Raw genomic sequence first — 25,910 nt, forward strand, 5'->3', positions numbered from 1 at the left:
CCATCCATCTTCCATCCCGAATCTATGCAAGTACTCCACTGTAGGCTGTGCAAAGGAGACCTGACTGATCCCTGTGGCAGCTGCCTCCACCAGTGCGCATACAGGCTGAAGATAATTGTTGATAATTGTAGAGGGAGCCATTGTTTTGCAGCTTCTGGCCCTGTAGCATAACACCATGAGTCACCTCGTGCCAGGGAGTTGGGGGTTGAGGGAGCGGTGGTTGGTATCACTGAGACACCTGGAGAAAACAAACAGGGATTTGGGCATGCAGGCTGCCGCTGCTTGACAGCACCAGAAATCCGTTGCCTCCAGAACTAATGGAGGGATCCGCACAGGCGAGACGTAGTAAAGCCTAACAGACGCGGGAGAAACATAAAGCACTTATTTAAACATCGCCTGGGCTCCCCTTCTGTGTACCACCGATGGTTGACCTTTTGCTGTTTTCTGCAATTTAAATAAGCATTTTGTTGCTGCTAAGTTTGTATTTGCCAAGTGCCAGGGGCAAGGAGACTTTAAGAACTGGCAGAAATATATGCTAATTCAATCAAACTATAACATATATCAATATCTCCCAGTGTGCCAGCTATCAAAGTAGTAACTCAACAATGGCTGCTCTAGTGTTCCTGTTTAGACAGAAGAGAAATACAAATTAAAATCCACATTCCTTTAATGTGATAAGACTACATTTAAATGGACAGTTCACCCCAAAATCCAAAACATGCGTTCTCTCTAATAAAATGTTATTGCTGTATTAGTGTTGAGCGAGTTTGCAACTGAAATGACAATCCGGTACAGATAATATAGTTTTGAAGAGTATGTACATCTGTACTTGTAAATATGTATTTTTTTTTTATTTAAAAATGTTCTGTAATAGTTTTCTTACTCTTGTGATGAAAACATTGCTGTGAAGCTCAATTGAGGCTGTTCTGTAAATAGTTTTGTAATAAATATAGCAACTTCTGATCAACCCAAATTAATTTTAGGCTTAGATGAACAACAAGGTACGGTTTAAGCCCATTCCTGGCGAGTACAGATATAAAAGCAGATAATTTAGTTGGTTGAACAGATACTTGAATAATTGAACTCTGCGTCGTCAAAGCTGGTATTTGTTGGTTTTAATATTTTTCAATGGTTATATATGTGTAAAACCCAAAGACAGACAAAAAGAGTGACCAATTGCAATGATTTATGAAAAAATATAAATGATAAAATATGGACATAGGAAGGTTTCCAACCTAACCACTATTTGAAAAACTAAACAGCAATGTCTTTTTCGAGAAATAATGACCCGGTTACTCTAAGATAATATTTTTTTTGGCACTTTAAGCACCACAAGCTGAGTGCCATCTGGTTCCATTATACTGGAGAAAAGGCAGATATCTCTACAGCCAATATCTTAACAACTCACACCAGAACTACTTCAATGAATTAATAGCACTACAGGTAAAAGAAAGAATATCTTTTGGATTTTTGGGTGAACTGTCCCTTTAAAGAGTACTCTTTCATACTTTTTTTCTGTTTGGGCCAACAAAAATACAATAGAAATGTTCAGTTTTCCTTCAGTGCTGGTTTAAGATAATGGCTTTGGATGGGAATCTTGAGTGTGTGGAAACAGTAAACACTGTCAGTGTGTGTTTTCCTGCTTCAGTGTGTATCTGCAGCTCTTCACTTTCTTTCTCTGCTTTGTTCTGCTGAGCCTGGCCCAGAATATGTCTTTATCATTATGAGTGGAGGTTGAAAATGAACAATATAATGGCGTTTTATCCCCATGCAGTCGATGCTTCAATGGCTAACTATACCCCCTGGTAACACACACAGCTTTTCATTACCCCGATGACTTATTTGACAGTGGAGAGCAGCACATAAATTATCTACAGAGTGTTTATGGAGGGACAGTGTAAGCTCCAGACAATTTATGCCTCTTTGAATTTGTCTCCCTCGCCTTGTTTGCTACAGATGCAAACTGCATTCGGAAAGGCCATAGTCCCCCCTCAGGAGAAGGAGCACATTATGGGACTTGTATTGACCGGGCAAAGTACAGAGAAGAGATATCCACCCTCATTAATATTTCATTGAGCTTTAATTGCTCTCATTACCTCAAAATTACCCCATGTTCTGTCAATACATTTTTATAAGGTAATTAATCCCTTTCTTTTACAGTAAGCAGGCAAGATCCAGGGCAGGAACACTCTTCCCCTGAGTGTCCCGCAAAGCATCTTAACAAAAGCAAACTCAACAAACACCAAACAGTGTAAAGTGGGTCAGCAGCTCGGCACAGTTCTTGGTCCACAAAAGACAGGATCCCATTGGAGGATTGCATTCATCTCAGAATCATCTAGAAAAACCTCCCTGTTGGTTCACTGCCAGCACTGAGAGAGCTGCAGAAGGCCAGTTTACAACAGTTGCTTTCGTGTCTCATTGTGCTTTAATGCTGTGTGGGGTTGTGGGGAGTGCTGTAGCAGCTATGCATCAAGCTCAGGCTATAATATATGGGAAATAAGTTGTTTAAGCGTTGCATTAGAGCACTGGTTTCCAACCTTTATCCTTGAGGGAACCCTTTTCTATCATTGACTAAACTGACTAACTGACACATTTTATCGATATTTCATATTATATTCGATGCATAACAATAGTAGAGAACAATAAACTGTACAATGAATTGATAATTGGTCCTGAACATTTGTAAGTACTTTTTAACAATCATATATACTTCATAGCTTCTTTCTTGACAAATTCAGTGTTTTCTTCTCATTGTTCTATTAGCTATTTGGTTGTTTTAACTTTTTCAATGAAGGACAAAACTGAGAGGCTCTGTGAATATAGCTTGTGTTCAGGTCTTCCCCATCAATACTGTAAGATTTTTTTAAAGTTTCTATCTTAAAGAATTCTCTGTCTGCCTGGACACTTGGAAATTATTCTATTAGACACTTTACTTTGCATTTAGTTTTAATTTCATTTCATTTTCAGAAATGAATGAGATGTTGCGACATAGGTGTACTGTACTTGTAATTTCTTAACTAATGACTGCATTATCTGCCAGTAACTGTGATAATAATAAATCCCACGAGGGGTTTAGCTTAATGTTTCAAAGCAACACATCAACACTTTGATCGCAACTTTAGGCTTTTTCCCAGCCATGTCTCTGTGCTCAGATTGCAGTGTTTCTACAATCTGGCCTCTGAAATGGCACAGCAGTAGGTGAGAGACATAGAATGAATGGATGTGTTAGCAGCAGTAAGACTGCAATCATCATCATCATCATCATCATCTTCGCAGTGACTGCCATACCAATCTCTGCCCACCATGCTGTAATCACTCCTGTTTTCAAAGGTGATAAATGGCCTGTTTGTCTTTCTCTGCACGTCCTCCTGTGGATCTCTGTGCTGGGTGGTAAAAAAGCCTTGTGGTTAGAGGAGTGAGAGAAGGGAGTTGCTGGTTCAAATCCCATCTGGTGAAATCTGTACAAAGAAACCATTAATTCTTGCAATAATCAGCATGTTCTTACTAAGAGCTTTCAATTATGGCAGCTTGGTCAAAGCTTGTAGGCTTCAAACTGTAATGCTATAGATACCCTCTAGTTTCACCATGCAGGGCTCTGTGGTCAAGTAAGCAACAATTAATATTAGTTAACTTCTATAATGCTGTCAAAGTCAGGTGATGTAGCAAGAAAGTCCATGTATGGACGAGGATGGATGGTTAGAGAAAACACAGGACTTTCACCTAAGATACTGCTGATTGTGTCTTGTATGAATCCAAATGTCAATTTTTCTGTTTCATACTAAAGTTACATCAGGTATGTAACTTAACTTACAATGTTTTTCTAAAACCTAACTAAGTAGTTTTTGTGCCTAAACTTGACCAAACTAAATCTAGAATTTTTTAAATGGGGTTGCAATACAATACAAATACAATACAAACAAACAAGACAATACAATACAATACAATACAAACAAACAAACAAACAAACAAACAAACAAACAAACATTGCACTGTGTGTGTGTGTGTCTATGGGTCCTTAATCATTGGATATATGATTGCAATGATTACATATCTTTCTATATCTGGCCAGCATTATGGTCTTTTGGAGCTTTTGAAGCCCTTATACTCGTGACAGTCATTTTTACTACTCACTGCTGTTCCTGTTATCTGGTGTTCATCTATGCACATTATTACAGCAGAGGGTCACTGAGCAGATCATATACAGGTCAGCATTTGCATGGCTGTTCAGACATCTTTGGGTCTGTGCTTGAAGGGTTGCTACAGAGTTTGCAACCTTGCCAAAAGTGGCTTTGTAGTCACCAGCTTGCCAACACAAGCCTTCAACATTCTGCTATTTGGTGAGAATGTCTGCAACAAAACACTAGTGAAAAAGGGTGTTGTCATTTGCACTCAGCCCATCATTAAAAAAAGAAATGTGATCCTCTCCAACTGTGATCAAGTGTAAGTGAGAATATAGCTTGTGTGCCTGCCAGGCTTTTGTGTGGGAAGATGTGTCTGACACACACAGATAAGAGAGAAGTTGGCAATCTAGAAACACTCTCTGAGATAGAGAGAACACAACTGGGCAGTTATTTTTTTAAGCGGTTCGTGTCCTGAAGTGCAGGAGTGCTACGGCAGCTCATAGAGTGAATGAGGAACAACGGGCTGACCTATAACACAGTAATGTGTGTGGGATGATCCAAGTGTGACGTTGGTACTCAGTGTTTCTATATTGGGTGGCAGAGTGGAGTGGAAGTGATAGTGTAGTAGCAGTAGTTGTAGTGATTTGGAGTTGGGAGGCAATCAACAGGATGAAAAGAGATTTGCAGGTCCTCCTGTGATTACATCAGCAGCATACAGTAGATAGTCCAGGAAGGCTTACTCTCAACTAAAAGAAAGGTTTTGTGCAATTCACAATTGCACAGCATTGATTGTGGCAGGTTGCCCTTTAAAATTGTGTTAAAAATAAGATTTTACAACTTACAGCGGGATGGTAGAGCAGCAAGGAGCTCCCGCATGCCAACATATTAAACTCTGCTAAAACTCGAGACACACGATGACGAACTTTAAAACTGAGAATATGAGCGGAGTGCCAACAAAAGCAAAGAACAAAAAGAACCCTGACACCCACAGTAAAGAAATAAATCGATCGACTAACGAGAGCAAGCTAACACCTGACGCTAGCATGGCCTCTTTTCAAAGCAGCCTGGATGGCATCAGCAAACAAATTCAAGTCTTGCAAATCGAAATGAAGCCGGACCTAAAAACATTTAAAGATGAAATGACAACGCAAATGAGAAACAAACTGGCAGAACTTAAGGGAGACATCGATAAAAAGTTTGCAAAAATAACCATGGATATCGGAGAACATGATGAGAAGATTGGCACTGCTCTGAGGCGTACAGAAGAAATCGAGTTGTGGAGTCATGAAGCAAACTGTGCACTGCAGGAAATAAGGCAAGAGCAGAAAAAGATGATGGACAAACTGGATAATTTAAAATCGAGGTCCAGACAGAATAATTTACAGATTTATGGCATACAAGAAGAGGCAGAGTCCAAGAGCGACTTGGTCGCACAGTTCATGGATAAATGGCTCCGTGAAGAGTTTTCTGTAAACTCAGATCTCCAGATTCAACGCGCTCACCGAGCCTTGGCTCCAAGGCCAAAAACGGGCAAGCCTCCCAGATCGATTGTCATCAACTTCCAACAGTTTACTGTAAAGGAGATGATATTGAAAAAAGCGTGGGAAAAGAAAACAACCACCCTCGGAGGAAACAGGATAGATTTTGACTACGATTACTCAGAGAGGACACTGCAACAACGTAAAGCATATTCCAACATTAAGAAGATCTTAAAGAGGGAAGGCATCCGCTTTCAGACACCTCTCAACAAGAAGCGCATCCACTGGTTCGAGCGGGGAGAGAACCTATGGCAGCTCATACTCCAATAGTCAGAAAAGAGGAGTAGCAATACTGATGTCTAACGCAATCAAATTTGAGTTCCAAAAGGAAATAAAAGACAAAGAGGGAACTTATATTATTGTAAGAGGGATGATGTGCCAAACAATGATAACATTGGTGAAAATATATGCCCCACCTGAGAGTAATAAGGAATTTTTTAAATCTTTATTTGACACCATTCCATTGGAAGCAGAGGGCATATGTATATGTGGGGGAGACCTTAATGTGCTAATGGATTATGACATGGATACATCTAGTTTTAAGAGAAATAAGAAATCTATCACAAAACTGGTCAGGAATACGTGGAAAGAGATGGGCTTTTTTGATGTGTGGAGAGATCTACATCCACTGCAGAGAGATTTTAGTCATTACTCAACATCACACTGTTTACTTCAGAATCGACTATTTTTTTATGCAGAAAGAAAACAGAGATAAAATACAAGACTGCTGGATCAGAGTGGCAGATGTGTCCGACCATAGTGCCATTTATCTGAAGATACACTTGAAATGTAGACATAAAAGATACAATATGGAGATTGAATGTGGGGATATTAAATAATAAATCAGTCGTGGAGCAAATTAGGGCAGACATACGGACTTATCTGGAGGAAAACAATAACAGGGAAACAGACCCAGTTGTATTGTGGGACGCTTTAAAAGCAGTGATACGAGGAAAATTGATTCCAATTACAAGTAACCTCAAAAGAGAAAGAATAAAAGTATAAAATTCATATAGCGGAACTTACAAAATTGGAACAAAAACATAAGGGAAAAGGAAAAGTTGAACCAAAAATCAAAGAACGGATGAACGAGGTGAAAAGGAAATTAATAACCTACTTCAATATGAAACAGAAACAAAAGCAAGATATTTAAAACAAAACTATTATGAATCAGGTCCCAAAGCAATGAAATTGTTAGCGAGATGTTTATGGAAACAACAGGCAGAAACAACAGTCAATAAAATACATGACCCAAAAACAAACCAGCCCAAATATGAACTAAAAGAAATTGAAAATATTTTTAGACACTATTGCAAGGAACTTTACACTGAGTCATCGGCTTCAGATCAGAATGATATAAAGACTTTCCTCAACACCCTGGATCTACCTTCAATAGGCACTAAACAAAATGAACACATCACAGCAAAGATAACAATAGATGAAATTCGGAAAACAATACAAAAATTAAAATCGAATAAGGCACCTGAAAGCGATGGATTTCCATCCGAATCGTACAAGAAATTTTGTGAAGAACTAACACCACTACTCCACACTACTTTTAATTGGATTATGACTAATGACAGAAAATTATAGGCCGATATCAGTATTAAATGTCGATTACAAAATCTGCACCTCAATTATACCGAATAGACACCAATCGTTTGTACCAGACTTAATAGATGAGGATCAAAGTGGGTTTGTTAGGAATAGACAAACGTAAGATAATATTAGAGGAATGTTGCATATTATACATAAAATACATAAAGACAGCTTACAAGCAGCTTTGATTAGCTTGGACGCAGAAAAAGCATTTGACAGAGTTAAGTGGAAATTTTTATATTTAATTCTGCAAAAACTTTGATTCAACTCTAAGTCAATTCAATGCATAAGGTCTATTTATAACAAACCTACAGCTAGAGTAAAAGTCAATGGCTCTTTGTCAGAAAGAGTTGTTTTGGAGAAAGGAACTAGACAGGGCTGCTGCTTTAGCCCCACACTGTTTGCCCTATACATTGAGCCATTAGCCCAGATGGTTAGACAAGACACTTCAATAAAAGGTTAAAAAATAATAAACAAGAACATGTAATAAGTTTATTCACGGATGATATTATGATTTATTTAAAAAACCCAGTGAATTCCTTTAAGCAGCTTACACAAACTCTTGAAAGATTTGCTTTTTATTCAGGCTATGAAGTAAATATACTCAAAACTCAAATTGTCTGTTTAATTGTTCACCAAATCAAGAACTTAGGGAATGGCAAATAAACTGGGAAGCAAAATCAATCAAATATTTGGGCATAAACATATCATGGATATCATGTCAGTAGCTAAGTTTACATGGAGCCTTACATTCCAATTATAATCAGTTTACAGTCCCAAACCAATTGAAATTTCTATTGGTTACAGAGTGGTAGCTTAAACTTTTTCATAAACCAATCATAAGAAACATTTCATTTTGCGCATGCCCTCCATCTGTTGTAAATGCATGGGGACATACGTTTCTCCACACCAAAAAAATTGTGACTTCCAAGCTGAGCTTGACAAAAGTCCACAAAACACATGAACAAAGAAGAGGTATGGCTGAATAAGTTGGTGCTAAAAGGTAGCAGCTGAGGAAGACGAATGCATGATGTATTCATCTCTTTTACACGTCACACAGCAGTTTCGATTAAATGCCCTAGGACATGTAAACAGAAGGCCGTATTGGATCACATCCCAACAGTTGACCTGAAGTTTTGAATCTGAATAATTTCAGTCAGAACAAAAATAAGTGAGCTAGTATCATGTTTTGCATCACCTAGGTGTGAAAAGTACACACAGGTACTTTGATGGTGCAGTACCAGCAGGGTCAATAATGGCAAGAGCAAAGGGCAAACGTAGTATAAAGAGCATCAAAGTAGACATGTGGAGGAGGTCGGGGTGGCTGGATAGGTCAAACACAAGAAACTAATATTCAACATTGATTGTATTAAGGAAGCAGTTATTTTAACCCAAACCATGCTTTTCTTAAACCTAACCAAGTAGCTTTTGTGGCTTAACCTTGGTACCTAAACCTGCGACTGACACTTGAAATGTTTCTCAGCAAGCTTTATTTTTAAAGTCTAACCAGACATTGTTTATTTATTACTAATTTACTTTATTGCTAACTTTACCATGGAATGAATGAATAAATGAACATTGTTTTTGTGTAATGTGACACTGACACAGTAGACCAGCGAGTGTATTACACACTTGGTGCAATTATTATAGGTGCAATACATTTACACCTATAATTCAAACTTTTCTAAGATTGATACATGTATATTTTGTAGTTTTCAGTAAGTTTAACCATATAAACTAGCATATCAACAGGGCAGTCTCTTCTTCTTTCACAGTTTTGGCAGTTAAGGCAGATAACGCAGAAGCAGAAAACGGAATATCCCACTTGTTCTGGCCAACACTGCTGAACTGGTTGAGCTGTGATGATCCTGATGTGGGTTTGTTAGGAATGTTCCACCTACTCAGCTTGGTCAATGGTCCTCCCCTTCAAAATATGCAATATGCAACATCCAGTTAGACTTTCAAAATAAAACTTGCGTGGTTTATGTTGTGAAACGGTGGTAGTTTGGTTAGATTAGAGTTTCCCAAAAGCGACAGGGTTAGGATTAGGAAAGGATTGTAGATTCCGTCACATACCTGATGTAATTTAAGTACGTTAGGTAATTTACGTACTTAAAAGAAACAGTTCACAGAACAGTGGTTTCCTGGGTTGAAGTCCTGTATTTCTTTGAACCATTCACACAACATTTTAAACATGCTATGTTGTTCTACATACTCTTTATTTTTTCTGCAGTCCTTCTAAGTAATAGATACATGTCCTGATGCCTTCATGAAATATATTTTGCATAACTGCGTGTAATAAACCACTTAATAAAATGAGACAGCGTAGTGGACACATTTATTTATTTTAAAAATAATAGAGCAAGGGGTTCTCAGTCAGTAGCTGGAGGTACGTACTTTTTGTATTAGCCTTGTTTCTCATCCTCTGATTAAAAGCCCTCATTGTGTGTCTGTGTGCTCACAGTGGGACAGTTCTGAGAGAGTGATGCTGGCAGGCAAATGGGTTAACTTTAGCTTCGTGTTTGGAAGATAATTCCGCATACACAGTTCTCTGGCTCTCTCAGGCTCCTTATGTATAATAATAATAATAGGTATTCGTGCCGTGTTGGGAAGAAAAAGCTTGTTGTGTCCTTGAAAGCCTTTAATTTACATTTTACATTTTTGACATTTAGCTGATGCTCTTATCTAGTGTTACTCACAGTGAATGAGCAATAGACTGGGAGTCAAGTGTGTTGCTCAAGGACAACACTTCATAGAACAGCTGGGTGTTTTGGCTGGTTCAGGGATCAAAGCTAACTTCATAGTTCAACAATGGTCCCAATTTACAACTATATATAGCTTGCAGTATGTTGTGACATGTGATAGAAGGCATGTGAAGTGTGGTATAAGGCTGTGGAATACATTACAGAAATGGAATAGATATGGAATAGAAATGGAATATATAGGTATGTTTTAAATAATGATCACCTGAATATAAAAATTGTTGTTTGGCGGAGTCCGCCATGTTGAACTGCCATGTTTCTACAGTAGCCCAGAATGAAAAACACATTTTTAAAAAAAAATCAATATAATTCCTTAAATAATTATACTTACTTAATATAAAAAAACTAAGTTAGTTTGGTAAACCACATTTTATATTCACTATTCATCATGTTCTCACTAAGCTGTAAGTAACTTATCAAAAAGACACAGTTCAATACAACTACAATGCTGTTTTAGTCTTACTGCATGATGACAAAAAATGGTTTTCCAGGAATTTAAGGATGGATTCCAAACATTTGAAAGTGTTTTTCTTAATAAATCTGACATATGGTGCAGAGCTGTATTGTACCTCTTAATATAGGCTTTATATTCAACCAGAAATGTCAGGGGGTACTATTTAAAAGGGGGTATATTCATGTAATATGTATATTAAATATATATAGTGTATACACTAAACACAAAACTAATATTTGGGCTCAACAAAAATAGTTTATGTAACAGTTTGCATCAATCTTTTTGAGTTATGACAACTTCTAATGAAATTATGTTCAACCAATGTACTACACTGAGTTAGGGGAATTAGTATTTCCTCTACAATCAAAGGTATTTTTAATTACCACTTAATATTTGGTAACACAAACACAAGTTGATTAGGCTACTCATACAAACTTATCAAAATGCAGTTTGCAATTTAAAAGGTTTATCTAAATCAATACATTGAAAATTAATTAGTGGACCTATTGTCACCACCTAATTAAATTCATGGCTGAAAGATAAAAGTTCTAGAGTGTAGTTTAGAGAATATTGTAGCTCCAAGACAAAACTGACCATAAGACTCTAATTCATACGATGCATTAAGCAGTCTAATGTCTGATTTGCATTCATAACTCTTTTTATTATCAGTATTGAACGTTAGCCTATGACTTATGACACAGCTCTATTGCATGGTAGTAGACAAAAGACGTTGCAATAGCAACGTAGATTGTTATATGTAAACAAGCAAAATGAATTGCATGAAAATGACTGGGTTAGGGGTACACTTTACCTATGCTTATAGCTATAAATTCCCATTTTTAAATCAGGCTTTATGTTGACAATTTGTAACAATAATGGGAGTGTATGTAACACACTTTTAGGAAAGGTTAAACACTTGAAGTTAGAGTTAAATATTTGACTGAATCAAATACATACAATTAAAAAACAGCCATGGGTTAATTTTACCTGTTGTCTTGAGAAAATCTGCATCATACATTTGCACAGCACTAATTTCATTAATACATGTAGAGTCATGTCTGCTTATCTCACTTTCTATTTTTAACAGAAATACTGTTTTTGATCACTAATTAATTCCAGTCACTCTACTTTGCAGGTGTTTTTTTGTTCAGTGTTAAGTTTCAAGTTTCTTTCATTTAATCTTCCTGCACATTAAAAGCCTTTCAGCAGCTCAAAGAGCATAATGCCCTGCTTTCCAAACAGGTTTTTCAATGTACAACAACTGCAAGAAGTGTTAAAGACCGCAAACAACAAAGCAGGAGTAGAAGTCATTGGAATTAATTTGCTAATAAAAAATATTTCTGTAGTTTTTATATTGTGTTCTCTCTTGCTAACTAAACTAACTTGCTTTTGTTCAAGGCTGTAATTAATTTCATAGCGGCTTCTGTGTGAGATTATGTTCTATCTCAGCTTTTAAACCTCTTCTAAATCTTTGATTAAAGTATATGCAGTGTTGTGGGTTTTTCAACCCTGACATTAATATTTTATAGACTGTTTTCTCCAAGTTTGAAATCTTACTTATTGCCTCAGTCCGTGGTGTGTGTTGCCCCCCACTTAGCCGCCCTGGCATTTGAGGAGATCCTCTCATTGGAGCCTGTTATCTCTCTCAGTATTGTCCCTGGAGAGAGGCTAGACCATGAAGGTTAGTGATCCGTGGCAACGTGATCTATAGTGCAGAGAGGGAGGTTAAAGGCTGCCGCTGCATTACGGGAGCAGAGGAGGCTTTTTCAGATAGGAGCAGAGTGCTCCTTTCCAAAACTGCTTTTTGACTTTTGTCCTTTGTTTTATCAGTATTTGGTGCCACATTTGCACATGTGATACCCTTATTAATATTACATGAAGGTCTGGAGCTGTAGATGTCTGCAATGTTTGGGAAAGCCTCGAAATTCTAGAAAGCCAATACATTTCTGTCAAAAGATGTTATGGTATCAATAGTTCATTTAAATCCTTCTGTGTCTTTGTGATGCCTTTCAAATATAGTAAGACCAAAACTAGATTTTGGTGGCAGTTTATGGTGTGATGATGGTAGTTCTCCCACCTTCATAGTTGGAAGATGGTAAAAAGTCCTGTTCATTTTCTTTCACTTTATAAGCACTATGACCATTGAAGCACGTAAAGTAACTGTATGCTGTGATCATTTGTTCCCAAATGCTACAACAAAGCATTTTTAATTTCCATCTCTGACTGCAATATCAGTTATAGAGCCTATAGGGCCATAGCTGAGTAAAAGTACCATTTTCATATGATGATTCCAGTATTTTTGGACTTCGGAATGGTCAACAGTATTTTTTCCAAGGGTTATACAATAAAAGTTGTAAAATAATCTAAAAATAACCACTTTGAATGCTGCGATGACCCAAACTCCCCTTGCAAGTTTAGTTTTTGGACCTCTGTGTTTCTAAAAACCTGTATACAGCAATGTAGGTGAGGTACTCCTAAACAACTGCGTAACTGCATCTCTGTGTAAACACTAATGTTAAGAAAAACAATACTAAAAATTTACTTTTTTAAAAGGCTAAAAAACACCAAAAGAGTTAAAGTTATGGTTATGTTGTGCTGAATGAGGGTACTGGCATTGGTCCAATGCAGGCACTGCCCATGGCCATAACGTAAATCTACAGTACGGTTACATAATCAAGTAGACCCCTATGTCGATGGACATTGAGGTAATCAATCAGGATACTGTCAAATGGCTCATTTTTGCCTAACGTTGTGATTTCTAGCTGCAGAAACTGCAAAGATGATGCCATGCCAGGGAAATTTTATTCATTATTTATGTTTTATTGTTTTTCTGTCGGCTATGATAGCACAGTAATTGCTGAGATCTCACAATCGCCAACATAAGTCCAAACTTAGCGGTCGGATGAGCAAGTTTTATCTAGGGGTAAAACCAAAAGTGAATGTAAACCTGTTACGTCAACACATTCTCTTGGTCAGTAGCCCTCCACTTCAAAATGTGTACTGGAGTATCCTTCTAGAGTCATTTCTGGATGCGTTGGCATGAAAAATACTCACACGTTCACAACTTCCAGTCAAATTAGCATTAATAAATATGCCACACCTATAGATTTTCACAATAAAGCTTGCCTGGTTAACATTGTGAAACGGTCGCAGTTTGGTTAGGATTAAGCACAAAAACTACTTAGGATTAGAAAAAGATTGTTGATTAAGTTACATACCTGATATAACTTTAGTACATTACATAAGTTAACTTACGTATACTACTTCAAATAAATTGTTTACTTTTGGTTTCACATGGGACATGAACTTGATACGGCAATTTAGGCAGTATCGGCTAGATTAACTATAATCATAATTACAATCACATTTGCTCTCTCTTCAGATAAGTTTAACTCGTGGTATGTTTAAAATAGGCAACTTATTCTTACTATCACTGCTTTCTGAGATCTCAAAATGTACTTTGGTGACTAATGTTATTAACTGATAAAACTGATTAAATCTACAAAAAAAGGGATACAAATTTGGAATAAACACTCTAAGCTCTGAGACATCCTTTCAGAGCAGTGCTACTTATGGCTTCTATGTCACAATTTTTTTACAGTCTTTGTTTTTTACCATAACACCATTCTCTGTTGATGCTGCCAGTCCAGGCTTTAAAGTTACTTGTCGAAGTTTCTCCATGTGATTGTCAGCAGAATGTCTAAAATGTAAAATGGCATTGCTAAGCATCCCTTGTCACTTCATATCTGGGAAAAATTTCCATCCAAAAGGGCGGCTCGCAGCCCCACCGCTCTGTCAGGGGGGAGGGAAGTGTCTTTGTTGAAATGCTGGTGTTCTTTGAAAGCGAAGCGGCCCCATAGTACTGCTGTCACACCGCAGAGGAATCTAAGAGACTATTCAGAGCACTAAGCAAGAAGGTTAATTAGCCAGACAATAGAAAAGCAATTTCATGATGTCACTTCTGCTTCCAACTGAAATTATTAATCTTTCGAACAGAGCATCCTTGAAGCAGGGTTCAGACATGCCTCACAGAGAGAGGGAGAGGGAGAGCTGGGCAGACACTGAGCCACCACTGAACTAGCCGAGGGGTTATTAACGGGAGAGCAACGGGGCTCTGGAATGACTGCTAGGGTGTTTTCTTTCTGTTCTTTCTGTTAGTTAGCTGAATATGCTGATCTTTACCCCGAGTGGCTCTTACGAAAACGCCTCCCTGTCACTTTTGATAAATGAGATCGGTGTAACTAGAAAAATACATGCAGCCATGCGGGAGAACTCGAAATGGCACTGCAGCACAAAGCGACACATTCCAAAGTATAGTGCTTATGTCTCAGAAACAGTCAGTGTGCAATGTCAATGTGGGGGCCTGGGTGTGTGAGTGTGTGTTAGGTTATGATTGACACAATCGCAAACGAGGACTTCAGCATCCATATATGTCTTTTCTTTCTAAAAAGGTATTGAAAAATGTATCGTATAGGTAAACTGAGATAAAGTAATGCTGTAATATTCCAAGGATTCTTGGAATTAGTTGAAATTGTGCCAGAAATCCCTACTTGGATTCATCTAACACTGACCCAGAATGTGGAAGTGAAATTATCTAAACTGCTGAATGTTTTATGATATTTCTAAAAAGTGTAACTGTTATCTTTAGTTTACCCTTAAGCTCTGTGATTGTATGTTGCTCACTGAAATGTTCCTTGAGAGTTATAATTTTATGTCTATAGGCTTACCTATGAGATTTTCTAACAGAAAATCCATCTAAGCCTTTGGTTCAATTTAATTTTATTTGTATAGTACCAATTCATAACAGATGTTATCTCAGGACACTTTTCAAATAAAGGTGGGGGTCAGTCATTCTGCAGACATATAGACATTTTGGGTTGCCGGTGCTGCTGTTTTGCCGGTTTTAGGGGCAGGGGTCAAAAAATTAAAAAGGGCACCAGTTAGGATTAGCATACTGAAGGGCACTTCATCACATTTTGATTGTAATATACTTACTAGTTTTAAGTTCAATTAACTGAATGAAATTGGTACAAATAACTAATGGTAATAATTTAGCCAAATTACCTTAACAATAAATACTTGAGTTACTTGTACTCAAATAAAATATTTTGTTATGATTTAATTGTTAGAGGTAATACTTTTAAACGGTTTAAGGCAATTGGTTTCCTCAAACTATGTGAGTTGAACTAACTCATCAGATTTTAGAGTGCTTTTGCTAATGTCATTGGATTTTGGAAGTGATTGTACCATTCAAGGAAAATAAAACTATAATATTCATAAAATAAAACAGATTGTTTTGTCTATTTTTGTAGTTTTACTTATATATACAAAATTCACTACTGCTACTAGATGTTGCACTGAAAAGCAGAATCTCAGCCCCAAACAATGGTTGCTACAGCATACAAGACTTCATTGACAAAACCAGTAATTTTACCTCACAGATAATCGTAAAACACACTGGACAGACACAAAATAAACCTTACTAAAACTTCTTTGTTTGTCTTTTGACAGTATTTCGAACAAACACCGACTCTGGTTTGGTCAAAATAAACAGCAGTTTCAGTCTCTCTACTCAGCTATGTCAATAAACCACAGAGAGGCAGAGGGAGGGTGACACCACGACTCCACTATATCTTTACATTCATAATAGTTGTTTGCTGCTATATTAACGTTAATTATATAACCTAATTGCACTGGATTGTTTCCCTGTTTCTAGCCAATTAATATTTTCTGTAAATAATAAGTGGTTTCCAGAGCATTGCATGTTTTGTATTTTTACTGTTAGTTCTAAATATTTAAGCTGTTTATTTATTCTGTATATTGTGTTGAGAATTACTGGTATAAAGAGATGCAGAAATATCTGTCCAACAGTGTTTGATAATATTTTGGATGTTAGAACCTAAAATACATGTATGTGTTTTTTCTAAGCTAATGTTGGCCAGCTGTTATACTTGCAATATATAACAGACCTGTCATTCTTTCCTTATCTAGTCTTTTCTCTAAACCTCAGCCACCTAAACTACAGCTCCTCTACACAGGTCACACCCTCTCAGGGTAACACTCTCACTGTCTCAATTAAGCCCTGCACTCTGCATTCATCCGCTAAAGTGCAAACTCAATTTAACATCTTGCAGACTCGGCAGCCCTCTAAATATGACAGACAGATTTCTGCCCCAAAAGCTACTTAGAGCTGTTCGTAAAACCCAGCGGCGGCAGAATGCTAAGAGGAGGTAGTCTGCCATGTCTCGGAGATTAGATTAAATATCAGGGCCCTGATTCTGCTTGTGTAGCTCCTCTCCTGCAGACAAACGTTTCAATACGTCGACTTACACCCAAATCTTATGACTGTGGATGTGTCTGATTGTCACATCTGAGCTGAATCCTCCCCAGCCCAAATCCTCATTGCAGCAGAATATACAAAAAGGAAACATATGTATCGTGTATAAAAGTGTCATATAACCTTTATATTCTGATGGATATTAGCAGATATTTATGGTGTAAAGACTGTTGTAATGCAAAAATTACAGTGTTTTAGGCCCCGAAACTGAACTAATCATGACACTCCAGCTCCCCTATTTAGTAGTAGTGGAAACTCGAGGATACATTCGATCATTAGGGGAGAACAGAATAAGATAGTGGCTGGGTAAGGGAAGGCACCATGCCCAAGGCAAGAGGAGCCATTAACTCAACATGCTTACATGTGGCATATGCAGCAGCGCATTATTTCTAAACAGCTGGTTTTCCCCTGTGATCTGATGCCTTTGAACACTGAGAGGATTTTAGCTGTTAAAAGAAGAGATAAGACGCAGTGAATCACCACATGAAAAGCTTTTTTGGGATCAAAAGTCTGCTCTGTTTGGGCAAATGTAATTGGCTTAATTGCTTATGACAACTTCACTGATAGAATTTTAGAGCATACAGTCTTTTGGTTTTAGAAAAACAGTTAAGAACAGGAAAATGAGATGGTTGTACAGTATATACTAGGGTTGGGGTTAGGCCACGTTCTATCAAATATTAAGTCCTTTTGAATGGCTCATCAAATCAAATTAGGTTCAGCTTTAAACATTTGTAAGTAACTAAAGTAATAAAACTCAAAGTTCAATGTTGATGTCGACACCTTTTATTGACTGGGAAGGCTGCAACATGAAAATGATAATATGAAATGTTTAAAAATGTCTCTGACATACTGAAATAACAGCGAGCTCCTTGGAAGACCCAACAGTTCCCACCATGAGCAAGCACTTGTCAACGGTGGCAAAGAAAAACTTAATTTTAAGAGGCAGAAACCTCGGACAGACCCCTGCTCTAGGTTGGTTGCCGACTGCCTTGACCAGTTGGGGTTAGAGAGAGAGAGAGAGAGAGAGAGAGAACAACAGAAGGACAGAGACAGAGACAAAGGTGCACAGCAACAACAGTAGCAACAACTACACTAATGGTAGTTACTGATGGTGATGATGACGACTTGTCTCTGTACTTGTATTATGCTGCATTTGACACCATTGACCATGATATTCTTTTACAGAGACTTGAGCATCAAATTGGCATTAAAGGAACCGCACTAAGCTGGTTTAAGTCATATTTATCAGATCGTTCGCAGTTTGTACGTTAACGATGAATCTTCAATAAATACTACAGTTGGTCATGGCGTTCCACAAGGTTCTGTACTTGGACCAATACTATTTACCTTATATATGCTCCTTTTAGGCAACATTATTAGGAATCAGTCCATTAACTTTCACTGTTATGCAGATCCAATCCAATCCAACTTTATTTGTTAAGCACTTTAAAAACAACCAAAGTTGACAAATAAAATTGAATTGAATTGAATTGAATTGATGATGAACATGAAGAAGATGACGACGACGACAACAACGATGGGGGACAATGAGCAGTGACTATAGTAATAATAGCAACTGTAATAAAAATAATAATAATAATGATAATAACAACAATAATATTAGTAATATTAGCAGTGGAAGTCAAGCAGGACCATGGGAGGAGGCACCACCAGGATCCATTTCAATTAAATTTTCAATTTTATTTGTATAGCGCCAATTCATGACAGAAGTTATCTCAGGACACATTTCAAGTAGAGCAGGTCTAGACCGAACTCCTTATAGCATTATTTACAGAGACCCAACAGTTCCCACCATGAGCAAGCACTGCTTCCATGAGAACCTGCAAGACGAGAAAGCACAAGAACTCCGGGGAAGAAGTGAAGTTAGTAACATGCATTAATGGGACATGAATGTGTGCAGAAAGAGAGGGAGAAGATGAGAGGAGCTCAGTGCATCATGGGAAATCCCCCGATAGTCTAGGCCTATAGCAGCATAACTAAGAGATGATTCAGGACTCACCTGAACCAGCCCTAACTATAAGCTTTATCGAAGAGGAATGTCTTAAGCCTACTCTTAAATGTGAAGAGGGTGTCTGCCTCCCGAACCAAACCTCGAAGCTGGTTCCACAGGAGAGGAGCTTGGTAACCGAAGGCTCTGGCTCCTGATTTACTTTTAGAGACTATAGGAACCACAAGTAGCCCTGCATTCAGAGAGCGCAGTGTTCTAGTGGGGTAATAGGGTACTATGAGCTCTTTAAGATATGAAGGGGCTTGACCATGAAGAGCTTTGTAGGTGGGGAGGAGGATTTTAAATTCTATTCTGAATTGTACAAGGAGCCAGTGCAGAGAAGCTAATACAGGAGGGATATGATTTCTTTTTCTAGTTCCTGTCAGTACTCGTGCTGCAGATTTTTTAATTAATTGGAGCGTCTTAATGGACTTATTGGGGCAGCCTGATAGTAAGGAGTTGCAGTAATCCAGCCTAGAAGTAACACATGCATGGACTATTTTTTCTGCATCTGTCTGTGACAGAAAGTGTCTGATTTTTGCAATGTTACGTAAATAAAAAAGGCAGTCCTAGAGGTTTGCTTTATGTGGGAATTAAAGGACATATCCTGATGAATATAACTCCAAAATTCCTGACAGTGGTGCTGGAGGCCAAGGTAATGCCATCTAGAGTAACTATATATGTAGACAGTGAGTCTCGGAGGTGTTTGGGGCAGAGTACAAGAACTTCAGTTTTTTCTGAGTTTAACATCAGAAAATTGCAGCTCATCCAGGATTTTATGTCCTTAAGACATGTTTGGAATTTAGATATTTGATTAATTTCATCGGGCTTGATTGATAGATATAACTGCGCATCATCTGCATAACAGTGAAAGTTAATGGAGTAATTCCTAATAATGTTGCCTAAGGGAAGCATATATAAAGTGAATAGAATAGGTCCAAGTACAGAACCTTGGGGAACTCCATGACTAACTTTAGTGTTTATGGAGGATTCATCGTTAACATGTACAAACTGAGAACTATCTGATAAATAGGATTTAAACCAGCTTAGTGCAACTGTGGCTCAGAGGCAGAGTGGGTCGTTCCTTAATCGGAAGGTTGTGGGTTCGATCCCCGGCTCCTGGTGCCACATGTCGAAGTATCCTTGAGCAAGATACTGAACCCCAATGCCGTCCATCGGTGTGTGAATGTGTATAAATGAGTTCTGTTCGATGGACTTTGCCATTACTGAGTGAATGTGTGTGAAAGGGTGAATGTGGCACCTAGTGTAAAAGCGCTTTGAGTGGTTGGAAGACTAGAAAGGCGCTATACAAGTACAGGTCCATTTACCATTCCTTTAATGCCAATTAGATGCTCAAGTCTCTGTAATAGGATAAGATGGTCAATGGTGTCAAAGGCAGCACTAACATCTAACAAGACAAGTCCATTGTCGGAAGCAATTAAAATATAGTTATTAACTTTAACCAGAGCTGTCTCTGTGCTGTGATGAACTCTAAATCCTGACTGAAAATCCTCAAATAAGCTGTTGCTATGTAGAAAGTCACACAACTTTTTGGCAACTACTTTCTCCAGAATTTTAGAGAGGAAGGCGAGGTTAGAAATGGGTCTACAGTTGGCTAAAACTTGGTCAAAAGTGGGCTTTTTAAGAAGGGGTTTAATTAAAGCTACTTTAAAGGACTGTGGTACATATGCTGACAATAAAGAGAGATTGATCATATCCAGTAAAGAAGTGCTAATTAAGGGTAAGACTTCTTTAAGGAGCCTAGTTGGGATTGGGTCTAAAAGACAAGTTGATGTTAAAATTCTTGAACTTGGAGAGACAGCGATGCCTGTTGAGTGCATTTGGTGATTAATTTTGTCTCTAATAGTAATAATTTTATAATAAACAAAGCTCATAAAGAGCGCGGTACACTATAAAGAAACAGAACTGGCTGCAGTGTTTTCCAGGTCGGGTGAGAAAGACTAAGAACAAGGCTTTCCAGATGAATTACTGCATGAATAATAACTGTCCTAGGTTTCTGCCTTTTAACAGGCAGTTTTTCCTTGCCCTTGTCGCCAAGTGCTTGCTCATGGTGGTACTATTGGGTCTCTGTAATTAATGTTTTAAAGAGTTCGGTCTAGACCTGCTCTATTTGAAAAGTGTCCTGAGATAACTTCTGTTATGAATTGGCGCTATACAAATAAAATTGAATTGAATTGAATTGAATTGAATTAATTTAGTTTAGGTTTAGGATCAATAGTGATCAAGTAATAGCAGTGTTGCTCACTTGATTCAGCCAGTCTGTCCACCTTCGTTTCTCCTTTGTGGTTGGAAAGGGAGCCGTTTCAGTGATGAAACTCATGTGATGTTACCTCCTTTTGTTAACTGAGAAGACGCCACGAAATCCTAGACACTGGTCCTTAAAGATGTGAATTGTTAGTGACTTCAACAAAGTGCTATTAGATTCTACAAGGCTTTTATGATGAACTTTGGTTTCATCATAAAGCAGTATAGAAGTATTTTAGACTCCCAAATTTGTGTTGTGGAATATAAATTGTACACCTTACAGATTGCCCTTCAAAATACACAGCAGTTTTATGGTCTCGACAAACGCTCACACCCCTGTCCCTATCATGATTAAGGCTCTTTCACAGTCTATAGATCATATATATGAAAATTGAGAGAGAAGTGAGAACTGAGGGCATTATCATCCACTCTTTGATCCTTGGCGATATATCCCCATGAAGACTTGAAGACACCAATTACAAATCTGCAAATGAGTCATTGAAAAGGTGACATGCTATCTGTGATATGGAAGATAAATATTGAACCAACAGGGAAACTTCCCACCATCAGCTGTGTACTAATGAGAAGGTTTCTTGTTCTAGCAACATAAGGACAGGAGGCACATTATTTGCCGATGTCTGAATCATTACTTCTCATTAGTGTATTGCACACAATGTAGAACAGCAAAACATACCTGAGCACACGCTGGCTCTGTCATACAGACACAAAGAGAAACAGTAATGTGAGGGAGCCTGAACAACTTTTATCTTCACTAGGTTTAGGATTAAACACATAAGTGTGCTAAAAATGAATGAACAACTCTTGTGCAGATTCATGTCGGAGCTTGGTCCTCATCAGGTTTACAGAGGTACGTAAATACATCCTCCCACTCTAAGATTGAAACAACTCTTACCCTCCACAGCCTACTCATACTAAAGGCAGACAGATGCTGGAGACATTGTTATAGCCCAACAACTTTTACCATAACTTCAGTCGCTCTCTAACCTTTGTAAGGTAGGGTTTGGTTTTGGAAGTGTGACTTGAAGGCTGTGATTAGATGTTCTGTGAGTGTGGCCATGTATGGTGTTAAGTTATTGTCAAGCAGTATTAAAGTCCCAGCTGTTGTATGTTGAATACCTTATTTTAAAAAGATTATGTGTTTGCGCTCATGGTTTCTCTGAGCTGAACTCTCTGGAAAGCATATACATACTCTACAGAGTGAATATTCCTGACATTTTCCAACATTGAATGAAATGCTACATTAGACCCCCTTGTCACAATCCCAGAGTCAGCCTTTGCTCCCAATACAAAGTTTCATATCTAAAGATTCTCTACTGTCATGATACTACAGCAGAACCAGTTAGAGACAAAAACCTGTCTTTGCTCTGGGTTTTCTTTTTTTTTTTTTTTTTGTGCTGCTAGCAGTTTACTCCCATTTTCACCCGTTTTACTTTTTTTCAGATGAATGTTACATTGCCTGCTGCATTGTGCTGTCAGGACACAGACTGCAGTTCTGTATATTTCAGTTCTGCCACTTTTTCTCCTCTTTGCTATTCAGACAGGTGCTGTCTGTGCAGACTCTATACCCTCCGGAGCTCGTGCTGAAATGAAATTTCAACTTGCACAACACAGTTGGTGAAAGCTGTGAATGTTCAGGAAATTCAATATTGACTTCAATCTTTCACAACGCCATGAAAGTAGTATTAAAATTGTGGTTATCACAAAAAAAACTGAGACCCACATTTCCAACTCTATCTACAGTAACAGTATGGGCCTGCCTGTGTTCAGATAAGTGTCGCTGTGGAATGATTCTGCAAGCCGGTCCCTTCTCGTCCACCTCCAGGCGAGTCAGAGGCATGAAGGCTGGAGCCCGGCCCCCGGGGTCGGTGCGGTGGTGTCTGTAAGGAGCAGTGATGAGTGTTCACATCAAGGCCTTCACTGATTACTGCTGTCCTGGCTCCGCTATGAGAGAGCCACTTGCATGGTCGCCATGCTCGATTTGTCAGGAGAGATCTCATTTTGCTAACTCCCTGACCTCCACACCATCCATCCTGCACAGCGCGCCCTTGACTTTGACCAGATGATTTACTAAACGCTTCTCCTCAGTGTGCTGCTCTGCTCTCTGTGATGAAACACTTCTATTTGTGTTCCCCAGGCCCTGTGAGCACATTCTAAAGGACTCTGCAGGTAATTTGCAATGCACAGTATGCTTGGCTGGAGTTTGGAGCAAAATAACTAATCAACAGTACATGAAGTATATTAATAACAGTTTCAGACACTTTGCAGTCCTTAGGTACAGTAATAATCTGTGCCATTTCTGCTATGTATTTACAAATGTTTTGCATTTCTTGTGAGTCTGGTAGAAATTTCTTTGGTGCACAGAAAGCAATGCATTTCATATAAATAACAACAGCAGGTAGGTTAACATAGAAAACTGTGTAAATGGCATAAGGAGCAGTATAAAGTAGTAGTAGGTTTTAAACCAAATAGGTTACCTCATTGTAATGTATTTAAACTGTAGTTTCATTTCTTGTCTACATATTAATATCACTCTGCAGAACACAAATAAAGAACCGTTGCCAGTAAACATGAAGTTATATATGTTGTCATATATATGTCCAGTTTTGCAACTGAATCTAATTGAGCAAAAGAATAAAAAAAAAACATTAAAAAAAACATTTCACACACAAAAACACAAGCTTCTAGAAAATTCACAAAGTTGCCTCTACAGATGTGACCATAAACCAGTAATATTTATCTCAGGAGCAAGTGACACCCTCGAGGAGGTCATGTCAGATGTCACATACTGTCCCATGAGGCCAGATAAATGAAAGGTACCGGTCCTGCGAAAGATCCTGGATGTGGGGTGGTAATCATAGACTGTATAATTAAAAAGGGACATAGTCTCTGTGATGTCCCCCATAGGTTTCTGAAGAGCCGTTGTGAAGCTCAGTGTGGTTGGGTCTAACCGTCACCATCTTGGCAGTCCTGACTCCACCGGCTCCCGGCTAATCCAAAAGGGGCAAAGAGGTGGAGTGGAGTGTAGGTGGAGCTGAGGCGAGCTGAAAGAAGCCTGGTTACTGAAAACAGACACCTGTGATGGCCCCCGCCTGTCACTTAAAGCAGCCAGGCCCTTCATAATGCATAAATTTAAGCCTTGATATAATTTAAACAGGTGAGTTCTATACTCCTGTACAGTTGTCATGAATAAGGAAATTAGCTATAGCGACCAAAACTTTTTTTTGTACCAGGCTACGAACATTTATTTTAAATTACATTTATTTTAATATTTATTTCTGCTGTGGAGATTAACTCACTGCTGGAGCCAGCCTCAAGTGGCCGTTAGAGGAACTGTAGTTTTTTTTTTAACTTACTTCTTGGCTTCGTGGTTTGATGCTTAGGGATAATACTCAGTTAATTTTTGTAAGTTCCTCTTGCTAGCTTTTTCCTGCAACAGAATCTCACAATCGTTTTCTTAGTTGAGCATGACGTTTCATAGGTCACGTTAAACATATTTTATGTTGCATTAGGGTTTTGGTACTGAAATGTAATATGCACTATACTTTGTGGAAAAGTACTGCAGTTCCTTGTTGAAATAAATAGAGAAATTGCCATTATTTTTGTTCATGTTTTTCCACACAGTCGGCCTTTTAGCCTAACCTTTCCTGTTACACTGATCTATTCATCATCATCATCACTACCATGTGCACCTCTGTCATATCAAGCAGGTAATGCTTTGTGTGGCAGAAAACCTTGTGTTTGACTCAATACAAATTAATGATTCATCACAGGCAATATTTGGCAGCCCTGTAGTGTGTGTGTTTGGGTGTTTGAACATGTAGTGTGGGTGTATGCAGCCATCTGTGAGTGTATATGTGCACTGTACAGATGTAGACGTGTGCATTCATGTGTGGGTGTGAGCCAGCAAGGAAAAAAGGGATAATCTCAGTTTATATTGGAAAGCATGCTGTTTTTTTATTTCATGCTGTTTATTTGTATGTTTGTTCTTATCTGAATAATAATATTGTATAATGACGCTGTGCATGAAATTATGTGCAAATGTGCACAGTGGTATGCTGAATTAATTTGGAATCCTTACTCTTTTCAGCTGTTAGAAATGTCAGAGAGATTATCACATGTGCAAAAGTGCATAAATAAAATTGCAGGTGTGTTGTTGCTACAGTAATAATGGGGTAACAAGGGAGGAGACTACATCATGCATAGTTGGCTGGAATGAGTAGTTGCACCTAAGCTCCTTTTTTACTTGACCACTGAGATATGCTAATGTATGACCGTCCCATAAAAATACCGCTTATCACCACAGTCCCCCAGATAGCCCACTGTTACAGCTCGCGCTGTGTCTCTGGCTGTCTAATGCTCTGTACTTGAGTTATTGCACTATATTCCCTGATCACAGGCCAACATTTTGATTGCAGCATTGTCTACACCTGAGTGCTCTAACCACCTAGAGAAATGGACCTGGGTCATATGACATCCCAGATAGAGGCCGTTTCAGGGTCTCTGGGGAATGATACCTGACAGGCTCCATTATGGAACAAACTGTACAAGACAAATATAAGATATATGCTATTGATAATGGACTGTATGTTGTTTTGAGAAAAAGGTCAAAGTCCAGATGCTTTATACATCCAATGGAAATATGGTTATTGTACCCTTATTCCTTATTTCTGCATGTGAATGTGTGATTTCTTATATATAAATTATTATTTATTTCATAGTTTTGGCCTCCCTTATCAGATATTTAGATTTCAAATGAGGCACACAGATGTTTAAAGTGATCCATCTAAAATATATTTTTGGGAAAT

The 25,910-nt window shown here is 38.2% G+C and overlaps 1 protein-coding gene and 1 long non-coding RNA gene across 5 annotated transcripts in view; both read left to right on the plus strand.

Moving 5' to 3' along the window:
- Positions 1–25,910, plus strand: part of LOC127368802 (uncharacterized) — a 255,086-nt gene that overhangs the window by 182,333 nt on the left and 46,843 nt on the right. The window lies entirely within an intron of this gene.
- Positions 1–25,910, plus strand: part of lrfn2b (leucine rich repeat and fibronectin type III domain containing 2b) — a 180,940-nt gene that overhangs the window by 137,023 nt on the left and 18,007 nt on the right. The window lies entirely within an intron of this gene.

Source organism: Dicentrarchus labrax, unplaced genomic scaffold (assembly GCF_905237075.1).
Source record: "Dicentrarchus labrax unplaced genomic scaffold, dlabrax2021, whole genome shotgun sequence".
Taxonomy (NCBI): domain Eukaryota; kingdom Metazoa; phylum Chordata; class Actinopteri; family Moronidae; genus Dicentrarchus; species Dicentrarchus labrax.